Source organism: Coptis chinensis, chromosome 9, assembly GCF_015680905.1.
Source record: "Coptis chinensis isolate HL-2020 chromosome 9, ASM1568090v1, whole genome shotgun sequence".
Lineage (NCBI taxonomy): Eukaryota > Viridiplantae > Streptophyta > Magnoliopsida > Ranunculales > Ranunculaceae > Coptis > Coptis chinensis.
This window is the reverse complement of record NC_141464.1, coordinates 28,121,130-28,131,734: the sequence shown is the minus strand read 5'-3', so window position 1 is coordinate 28,131,734 and position 10,605 is coordinate 28,121,130. Positions and strand designations below refer to the sequence as shown.

The window sequence follows — 10,605 nt, the reverse complement described above, 5'->3', positions numbered from 1 at the left end:
TACCATATTTTTTAGGGGTATAAAACAACTCATTAATAATAGGCTAGCATAGTTTGGTATAGGAGAAAATGTGTACTTTAGCTATTCGTCCTAATTATTTACATTTTTTTTTCCTTAATTTTGGACAAGTCCTCCTACATTGGAGTTGATGTACGACGATGATGGGGGTTTGCATTTAATTTGAGTGGTTGCCTTGGATCACTTCATTCAGGTATGTCTGATAAAATTAATGGAAGTCGTACTTGAACTTATAATTAATTTGCCTGTAGGATGCCCACAAATGGAAAATAGCTTAGATTTCCATTAGTTACCAAAATAAAATAGTTCAGATTGCCATTGCTTTTTTATTTTTCTTCGTATAGTACGCCATGTATCTTATAATATTGGTTGGAAGAGGAAAGTAGGAATCAAATGGTTTGTTCCAGTTGAGTACAAGTTCTTGATGGTGGTAGACCTTATCTTTGAATAATGTGATTGCATTAGTCTCTAAAGCTTGGTTCTAACTATCACGATCCCTCCGATTTTTTGCCACACCTTTAATTAGCCAAATACACGTATGTTGTGATTGAAATTTGTTGTTTAAGTTATTTTTTTTTCAATTACCAATTGAATCATGTGCTTAGTTGTGACATGTATATTAAAAGGAGTAAAAGAAAACCCTTTTGTAGCTAATCTTATTGGGAAAAATTGTAAGGCTCAACATGAGGGTAGAAAACGGTACAATGGTAACTTGGTCATGGGGATCTACAGCTGTTTTAAAAAAAAATATGGGCCTAGCCTATTGGATAACGCTATGTTAAATCAATTGTCAAATGTTTTTTCATAGATTGGAAATGCACTGATCGATTATCAGACAGATCAAGGAATGATGGATTATGCTTGGGTGCATGCTTTAATATCTGATGGAGTACATGAAGCAATTGTGAAAAATTGTGATTTTGCTAAATTGGGTCGTCAAACAGAAGAATGTGAGAATGCCTTGGACGATTATTATGGCTTATATGATATCATGGACATGTATAGTTTGTATACTCCTATGTATCTAGAGGGAAGCCCACTCAACAAATCTTTAATGGTTTCTCGAGTACTACAACCCCAAATCATCTAGGACTGGTAAGTACTTCAATCTGTTCAATTATTTACACGAAAAAAATGATGAAAAAGAAAGGACACATGTTCTCATTGTATGAAACTTTGAATATAAAATGAAAATAGCTTTCATTGATTTTTTTTTTCTATGCAATTTAAATAGGGTATCTGCGTAAAATACTAGGCTACCAGCAGGTTATGATTTATGGCTAATGAATTACTCAACAATGTACTTCAACCGTCCAGATGTTCAAGAAGTTTTGCATGCAAATGTTACAAATATTTCTATACCATGGGCTCTTTGCAAGTAATAAAAAGAATATTTGCTTTCTTTTTTAAATTCAAATGTTGGGAACTTGGGGTTGCTTTTCACAAATTTCATATTTTCATCTCCAACATATACTGCAGCTTTGATGTTCTGTATATATGGAATGACTCGGCCGACTCAGTGCTTCAATTCCTATTATTAAAAGACTCAGTGATGGTGGTCTTCTCATATGGATCTATAGGTAAATTAATGTTTTCTTCTGATATATTCAAATTATGTGCAAACTATCCTTAATTTTTACATGTAATAATATATAATGGCACCCGTTCATAGGAGTTGATATTCAAATTATGGACAACGTTGTCACGAATGAAGCCCTCTAAAGGTGTCCACGTCGACAGGGGGTCATCTTGGGATATACGTTGTCCATAATATAAACAAATTGTCGGGTTTTAAATTTTGTCAATATGGTCAAGGGAAATTTGAAATATGGTTACAAAATTGGTCAATAAGGGTCGTGAATCTTGTATCCAACTCACAAAATTCACATTTATTGTTGATATCTAACAATATCCTTTATATTTTCGCCATGTAATCAATTACCATCCACAAACATCTGTTTTTATTTTTCATATTTTGGGTAGCTTCCAGTTCTAGCAAATACTTTCTCAACATTACAACCAATATTTCCTATACCTTTATAAGCAGTGTAATCTGTCCATCTCAAATCCTTGGTCAAGTATGCTTTTTCATTTTGAGTTGATTGTTGGTGTTAGTTGGAGCAGGAGTGGGAGATCATAAACGATTTGAGGTTGGACATGGCTAGGCTTCAGCAGGGAATGAGCCACATGCAGAGGATGTTGGAGGCCTGCATGGATATGCAACTTGAGTTGCAACGGTCAGTTAGACAGGAAGTCTCTGCAGCTCTAAATCGCTCAACTGGTGGGTCAGGTCTGTAATGATAAGTGAGTATTTATTTTATTTTTTTGTCCGAACTTTTATTTGCAAATATCCTACCTATATCGTAGAAAATGGTTTCTGAAGTTTCTAATTGGTTACAGAGGTTGGTGTGGAGACATCAGAGGATGGATCTAAATGGGGTCATGTGAGAAAAGGAACATGTTGTGTCTGTTGTGATAGTCATATTGATTATTCGTTGTACAGGTACGTATCCTTACCTGCTTCCCGCCTATATGCTATTGAGATTAAAATATAAGAGTAGATGAGTTTTGCCTCTATGTTAGATAACTTGATTAATTTTCTTTTCTTTTTCTTTTTTTAAATTACAGATGTGGGCATATGTGCACCTGTGCAAAATGTGCTAACGAGTTGGTTCGTAGTGGAGGGAAATGCCCATTGTGTTGTGCAGCGATCGTTGAAGTAATCCAAACTTATTCTATATTGTAAAGAAGGAATAGGATAACAAAGTACAGGAAAAGAAAAGAGAAAACGAAAGGTGAATGTTGGAGCCTTCTCATTTTTGAAATGGAATCTACTACATCTACTCCATGTATTTGTCAATAGTTTGTTTGGTTCTTTACTGCTATTGTTTTGATTATTTTTGGAACATATGCAATGTATGATTTGAATCACAAATGGAATTATGATTCTTCATTCATTTGTCAATAATTATGCTGAGGTTAAGTTCTTGCTGTCCTTTAGTTCAAATCTCCGTTTTCAAATGAGTTTTTTTCCTTTGAAGTACTCGGCACAACACTCTTGAGATGGCTTGATGGTTCTTCTGGGTAAGTGTTTGATTTGTAATTTGATACAGGAATGAGATTTATTATTTATACTTAGGAATTAGGATGTTAATCTCTATGCTACATGCAGGATTTTTGGTCTTATTATGCAAGCTTCTTTCGAATTGCATGAAAACTTGAGCATCTGTTGAATTAGGAGCCAAACCTAGAAGAGCTTGATCCACCAAATATATCATCCGTCCATAAACAAGGTTCACAAGAATTATCAGCAATAATGTATGTGAATAACAATAAACATAAGAGTGTTGGAAACAATTAATAGTACTATTCTTGCTTTACAGAGATAGTTCTACTACACTAATTACCAAGCTAAGGTAAGTTAAACATACAATTTTGAGGAATTTGAAAATTATGTTCACATTTTATTACATGGAACTGCAAAGGCTGTTCAAAGTTGGCTGAACACATGCATCTGCATGAACATGCAAAACTATATACTATCTGAGACCACAGTTTTTGAACACGCTTTAGATCACAAGCTCACAACCGTAGTTTCTATGGGACACATTGTACTAAATGAGGTTCTAAATCCGTTGTGGGAGGATGCTGTCATGGTTAATTAATTTATTATGGGCAAACTACGATTGTGCCAAACATACAATCAAGTTATTTGTTGCTATATGTAGTGCTATGAAGATTACATTCTAGGACAATCAAAGAATACTAACATCCGATTTGCAGATGGAAGGTAGGTTCAGAGCAAGAGTGGCATTGACCTTGAGACCAAGGCTTGGATCATTTCGATTTTTAACTAGAAGGCACAAACATTTCTTGCTCTTTGCAAGAACTGTCTTCAAACCCTTGATGGTTGGGAAACAACATCCAAATCTCAAGAGGGCAATGTCCGGGAGATTTCGCAAAGAGAAGAAGACATCCTTCTCCAAGCGTTTGGCCGGATTGCATCTGATAAATTCCGGTATCATAACACATTTCAATTTTATAAATCTACCGAACATTATGTTCTATTGATGTCTTTAGGAAGGACTATAATAGTTTATGAGTCCCCTAATTTGCAGAAATGTCCCCCTTTTGTCCTCCGTTAACACAAGCCATATCCTACAAATCATATTTACATGATAGTTCTGTTATGTCGCCGAACTTTCGTCAATTACTTTCACTATGGAAACATAGCACAGCAACCTTGGGATAGGAAACTTTTATAACACCAATGAACTTAAAAAATTAAATAAAAGGAGGTGAAATAAACCAACCAACTTGATAAAAAGACCATAATGGAAAGGATTGAACACCTTTTTGTGTGAGCAGTTACAGGCCTTAAACAAATCTCTGTATTGGATATTGCACTAAACCTAAATGAACTTAGTGACGGAATTGAAGAGTAATGATGTGGTTGGAATGTTGATACCAAGAGTACAAGGTGTGCCTGGAGCCTTACACTTTCGGAGAGTCTTGGAAGTTAAGTTCCAGTAGATACAGAACTTTAATGTGGAAATGAGTTCTTGATCACTCTGAACAATTTTATGGTAGGTGATAGGATTTTTAGTAGGATTGGTCCATTATGGAGATTTTGAGATAATGGGAGGGTCGAAGGAGAATCCTTCAAAAAGGTAGAGAATTAAAATTAACAGCTTCTTGGAACACTGTTTCAATATGAGGATACCATTTCCTTTATCTAAATCTTAAAGTGTGTGGAGTTGAGGAACTTTCATGCGGTGATTACAGATATTGGGCAAGACACTAACATTGATCAAATTCAAAGATAGTCATAGTCTAACAAAATAGGAGGTTACCATATAAAAACTATTAAAAGTTGGAGGATCCAATCAATATGTAAATTATCAAAATGCAAAGTGAACTTTTCAATCCCACTAGATGTCAAAGTAAGGTTTGATTGGTAATTCAAGGCACACCTACTACAAACCTACGTACTCGCAAGAATTAGTACCAAGTACTTAACCAGTTAATTTCCTCATCAATTGAAGCCTTTCCAATATGGTACAATAAGTTACTAAAAAAAAACCAGAGAGAACAAAGCAAAAAATGAGAACGAGAGCGAATATATATGATATGATGGTGATGATTGTTTTTAATCTTTTTTCTTTTGCACACAAATTCCAATTGTATCATGACTTTCTTCTAATGGCAAATGTCTCTTATAAAAAATATAAAGATGGAATTTCAAATGAGGGATCGTTACCAAAAACTGAGTGAGTGATTAATATAATTTTCATATTTCATAGCTATTATACACTCATGAGGGGCTAATTATAGCACAAATTCCAATTGTATCATGACTTTCTTCTAATGGCAAATGTCTCAATCTTGAAGGATGAAAGACTTCTAATTTATATTTTAAAATAATATTATTAAATGGTTATTTCTTATTTTATTCTTCTTTAATCTTCTATGATTCAAATAAAAATTGTTTCATGTCACCAAGTTGGTTTGATGGTATCTACATTATAATTTTGATATTGGTTGTTTTGTTTGAATGATTACTCTTGATGTTAATGTGTGTGCGTGTGTGCTATCTAGGTGCTTCTACAACGAGTTAATGACCAAACTTCAGTTGGAACATGCTTCACCCACTCTCTTTCCTTACAGTGTTCATAAATATTTTTTTTACTTCCATGTCTTATGTGCATAAATGTTCTCCCTGTTCTTTGGATATTCCAATAGATAACATGCTCCGTCAATCATATTTATGGATGAAATTAATAGGCATTGGATATGCAAATGGAATCTGGGACTGGCAATGGTGACAATGAAGTGCTTGAGCTTCTTAATCAGCAGGATGGATTTGAAGCAGCAAACAAAGGAAAGGTTTTCCTTGCTCTTTTAAGTTTCATACACCCTTGCTTGGTCCATTAGACAAGAAGGTAGTAGTTTAGCACCTTATTATTTGTAACACATTATTGTGTTGTTCTATCTTAGGTCTTAATGGCTACAAATTTAATTGATATATTGGATAAGCACTCCTTTCCTCTGGACGAATTGACAGGAAAATTGAGTTTCCCAACCCCAATGAAGAGATGCCTTTTCTTTTTAACCATTCATCTGAACATCTTATATGGCGCCTTATTATGATGGAACAGTTTACCGAATTTTATTATTATATCGAAATTTTTTTAGGAAACAGTAGAGATATATATAATAGCATGCCCGTTATTGAGCTCTTTGGGGGTGTCAACGCCATAACTTTAGATAAGGAAACTATCGTACAAAGGGGATTTACAAGAAATAAGAAAAGGCAATACAATACCCATTAACCCTACGTATTCCCACTTTTCTCTTCTTCCCTACCAAGACAGACTTCTCTCCTCATAAAAAGTTCCTTCCGCCATGTTTGAGCTCTGAATAGTATTCTTCTTTGTACATATCATGTTTGTTGTAGTTATTAATCTAAAATTGCATCTTTTTAGGCATATGGATAAGAATCAAAGTTTTCCATAATGTGTGCATATGTTCATTGGCGATCTACTTTAGGATAAATAAAATGATACTCTTAGTTTTACTTTCTGTTGTTGCTTTATTAACTGATTTAAGGATTATGAGCAGGTGCTCTTATAGGTAGAGAGTCAGACATTTGTGTAAATTTAATTAGTATAATTTGTTTACCGAAAACTAATGCTACATATAATAGCAGTCCTTTTTGGACCGCTCTGAGGGTGTCCACGTCTCATAGTTGATTACAAGAAATCAGGAGAAAAAAACTGCGATGTGAGAGTTCCACAAAATTTAACCTTGAAGGTTTTCTAATCTAAGTCATACACTCTGATATATTTAGAAGCTTGAATATTTACCAAATTTTTCAATAAAGAAAACGTATCTTCAACAACACAAGTTCGAAAGCCGCTAAATTGATCGGATAAAACCAAATAAGAACTTCGACGTGGACGAAGAAGAAGATAGTATTGTTTTTTGTGTCGTTCAATTTGCTTCATACATATGTGAGTGGTAGGTGTTTCTGTTTTATTTAGTTATATGTGTTATTGTCTTCCTTATATCTGTTGATTGTGTCTACATGGACACACATATCGATTCCATGTTCCCATACAAGATACATTTTCTATCTTCTCCTTTCGTCATCTACCTCTCTCACTAATTGTTTGCACAAAAGAATGGGGTTTGATCGAAGATCTATTTAGTGCTTTAGTGGAACAGTGATCAAGTTGGCTAAATTGGTTTCTTACAGTTTTACGTCGATCATTTATTCTGCTTATAATAATTGAAAGATATGTCACGTTTTCATTTTGTAAAGGTTATGAAAGATGGAGAACCAAATTAGCTTTTGGCGGTTAGGAGCTTAGATGAGCTTAAATGGGGCAGTCAAAAGTTTATGAGGCTCACAAGTTTTTGAGGAAAACAAATGTGAATGCTCCTTCATAAAATGCAAAAGCAAATGGCAAATTTTCTAAATTTTTTGCTTTGCTATAAAGGTCAAAGGCCAATTTAAATCATAGATTTATAGTTATATTTATGAATGAGGTTAGTTTCTATTCTTGATCAGTAATTTTATTTTTGAATCCGACAATAGGCTATAGTTGTAATGGTAGAAAGAAGAACTTAAGTTACAGTGAGGGACAAAACCAAAAGTTTACTACAAAACCTTATTGTCATTATATATGAGCAGAACCCAAATGATCGACTTTTAGGTTTTCCCAAATTTAGCTACATCTTATCCATGCTTCTTCACATTCCCATTCCCAATCCAAGTTTAATTTTAACTGACTATTTCATTCTTATGTATTACGTATTAACAAAACCCACAAAAGTATTCATTAAAATTCACTCCGTCTCTGTTCCCAATTACATTGTTGTTGTTTTGTTTAATGCACTGAATCTTCTTCTTTCATTGAATTCAGTTATATAAACGTCATCAGTGGAGATTCAGTCAATCCATCTATTCACTGCCCTCATAGCTCGATCTTTCATTGAATTTAGGTATCAAGTATGCCTCATTTGCTCATCCCCGTTTGTTTTTTGATATATCGTTTGTATTATACGAAGATTTGCAATTGATGAGATGATGAGCAATCAAACCTTAAGTTACTACATCAAGGTTTATTCTTAAGAAGGTTTTTTTTATGGATTTGATATAGATGCTGATGATGAGTATAAGCAATCGAGTCATTGTTTGTTGCAGATTTCGTCATACTCGCCCCATCGAATGACACAGTTTCTTCTATATTGATTCACATATATCCATACTCCAACAAAGATATGGATTTTTGTGTTATATTGCAAAAAAGGTATTACAAGAAATCAGGAGACTAAGTAGGAAATAACTAAACCCTTCGTCAAAAGTCAAAAGTTTCCGATTTCTAAGCCTCTCTCTCTCATCTCCCACCGTGTCTATCTCTCTCATCTACATGTCACAGGACTAAATACCCCATCTCTTATATGTGATCTATGGAGATTTCTTTATATGGAAGCAATTTGGCATCAATGCAATTACGAGTTCCAAATTATACTTATTAATAATTTCTGAGGAAGGTATATTCATATAGAATTATAAATCCTAGATATCGCAATGATATTTAAGTTTAACTTCTCATATTATGATTGTGTATATTATAGGAATTAGTGAGTAACTATAATTTGGGTGTATTAATTGAGTATTTCCTGCACTGCTGCAATTTAAGGCTAAAAAAACTAGATTTTGTGATTTTATGGCACCCGTTCGTAGGACGGGTTCAAAAACTAGTGATACATTACACTCTTCCCATTCTGCTCAGTTTATACTATGTCTATGGTGTCAGAGTATTCGTGAATGGTCACAACTCACAAACTTGTGCTAAAAAGACGTCAATTAACAAACAGAAAATATGAAGCATCCACTCTATCCCTTTTGAAGATAGTCTTATCGTGTGATAGACTGATAGTATCCCTTTTGAAGATAGTCTTATCGTGTGATAGTATCCCTTTTGAAGATAGTCTTATCGTGTGACAGTATAATAACGAGATTTTAAATAGGAACAGTAATAAATTTATTTAAACCAAACTTCTTGCCTTAGAATGATTTACCTTAGGCACCTTCCCAATCCCCTCTCCTCTCCTCCCCCGTGTGCGTGTGGGTGGGGGAGGAGGTTTACGCGTGCTTGCATGCATACAGTTCAGGAACTATATTCTTTGCCAATTTCTGTACCTTTTCTTTCTATTTTCCTGTTTTTACTATCTTCCGTTGTGTCTGGTCAATATGGCTCTCTCTTGGAGATTGGTGTATTTTCAATTTTTTAATAGATCTAACCTTTTCTAGATCAGGAGATTGTCTAGATTATCATTAAGCTGATTTTTATGCGTTTGAAATAGATACTATGTTTTTCATTGGTGAAAAGTTATTTCTATTTGTCCGTTTACTGACATGTTTGTTAAAACATCTTTGTCGTACTCATGGAGAGGTTGTTTCAATTCTATTGCCCATAGAGAATTAGTTTGTTTCCCCATGTCTTTCACCTTTCAACTTGTTGAGATTTGTTTGTTCTAACTACAAACATTCACTTGAGCTGACATTTTTTTCCTTCTTTTCTCACACACCATTGACTGCTTGCTCTGGTGATTATTTTTTTCACAATACATAGGCCATAAATGAAGACCCTTCCAATGCAATTGTACTATCCAATAGGAGCCTTTGTTGGGCTCGCATGAAAGAAGGGAAGCGTGCTCTAAGTGATGCGATGGCATACATAACGTTGAAGCCCGACTGGCCTAAAGCGTACTACAGGTTAGGTGCAGCGTATACCATATTAGAAGTACGTAAAATTTATGCTTCATAATTTCATGTCTTGCTTCTATATAAACATGTAGGCCAATATATTTGAATTAGGATTTTGTTTCTCTTATCATTTTGTTCCTTGCTATATGCATCACTGCAGAAGTTTGACCGAGCAACTGATGTGTTCCTGGAGGGTATGAAGCTGGCACCTGAAAATGAAGATCTTCGTAACGTTGAGAATGTAATATTTGTTTCTAAAGTAAAGAACTGTGTAACTTCTTATATGTATACTGTTTTAAAACTTTCGAGATGTTACTTTAGTTTTCTGATGGTGTTGTATATATATATTTTTGGTTATTCAAATAACGAAAGACAAAAACATGTTTATTTGGAATGACAGGTTATGTGATTTAATGTTGAAAATATAGAGAAGATTTTGCCGAAAATTTCGTTCTTATCCATTTGGAGAATGTAATATTGCTTTAAAATTAAATGTACATTGATAAGATATTATATGACTTAGCTCCAAACATAAAAAGGCTCTATTGGGGTGTCCATCGTAATGCATGACTACTTAACAAGAGAAATTTCTGCAAATACTAGCTTCTTTCATTGTTGGGATAATGGTCTACTTCTTCACATTTACCGCACATGTAATTATTGATAGATAATTCTGTGTACGTGCTAAAGCGTTACACATGTTAATACACGACTGTTAGTTCAAGTACGCAATAAAATAACCGTAGCAAAAAGATTCAATCAATATTGTTATACTTTAATAAACTAGACAATGATATAGTCTATTTTTC

The 10,605-nt window shown here is 34.1% G+C and overlaps 1 long non-coding RNA gene across 1 annotated transcript; it reads left to right on the top strand.

Moving 5' to 3' along the window:
- The first annotated feature begins 1,304 nt into the window (after positions 1 to 1,304).
- On the top strand, positions 1,305 to 2,499 carry LOC147475416 (uncharacterized). Its single transcript, XR_015207483.1, has 3 exons — positions 1,305 to 1,598; positions 2,143 to 2,308; positions 2,419 to 2,499. It is a non-coding gene; the product is annotated as an uncharacterized LOC147475416 (long non-coding RNA).
- Positions 2,500 to 10,605: the final 8,106 nt, after the last annotated feature.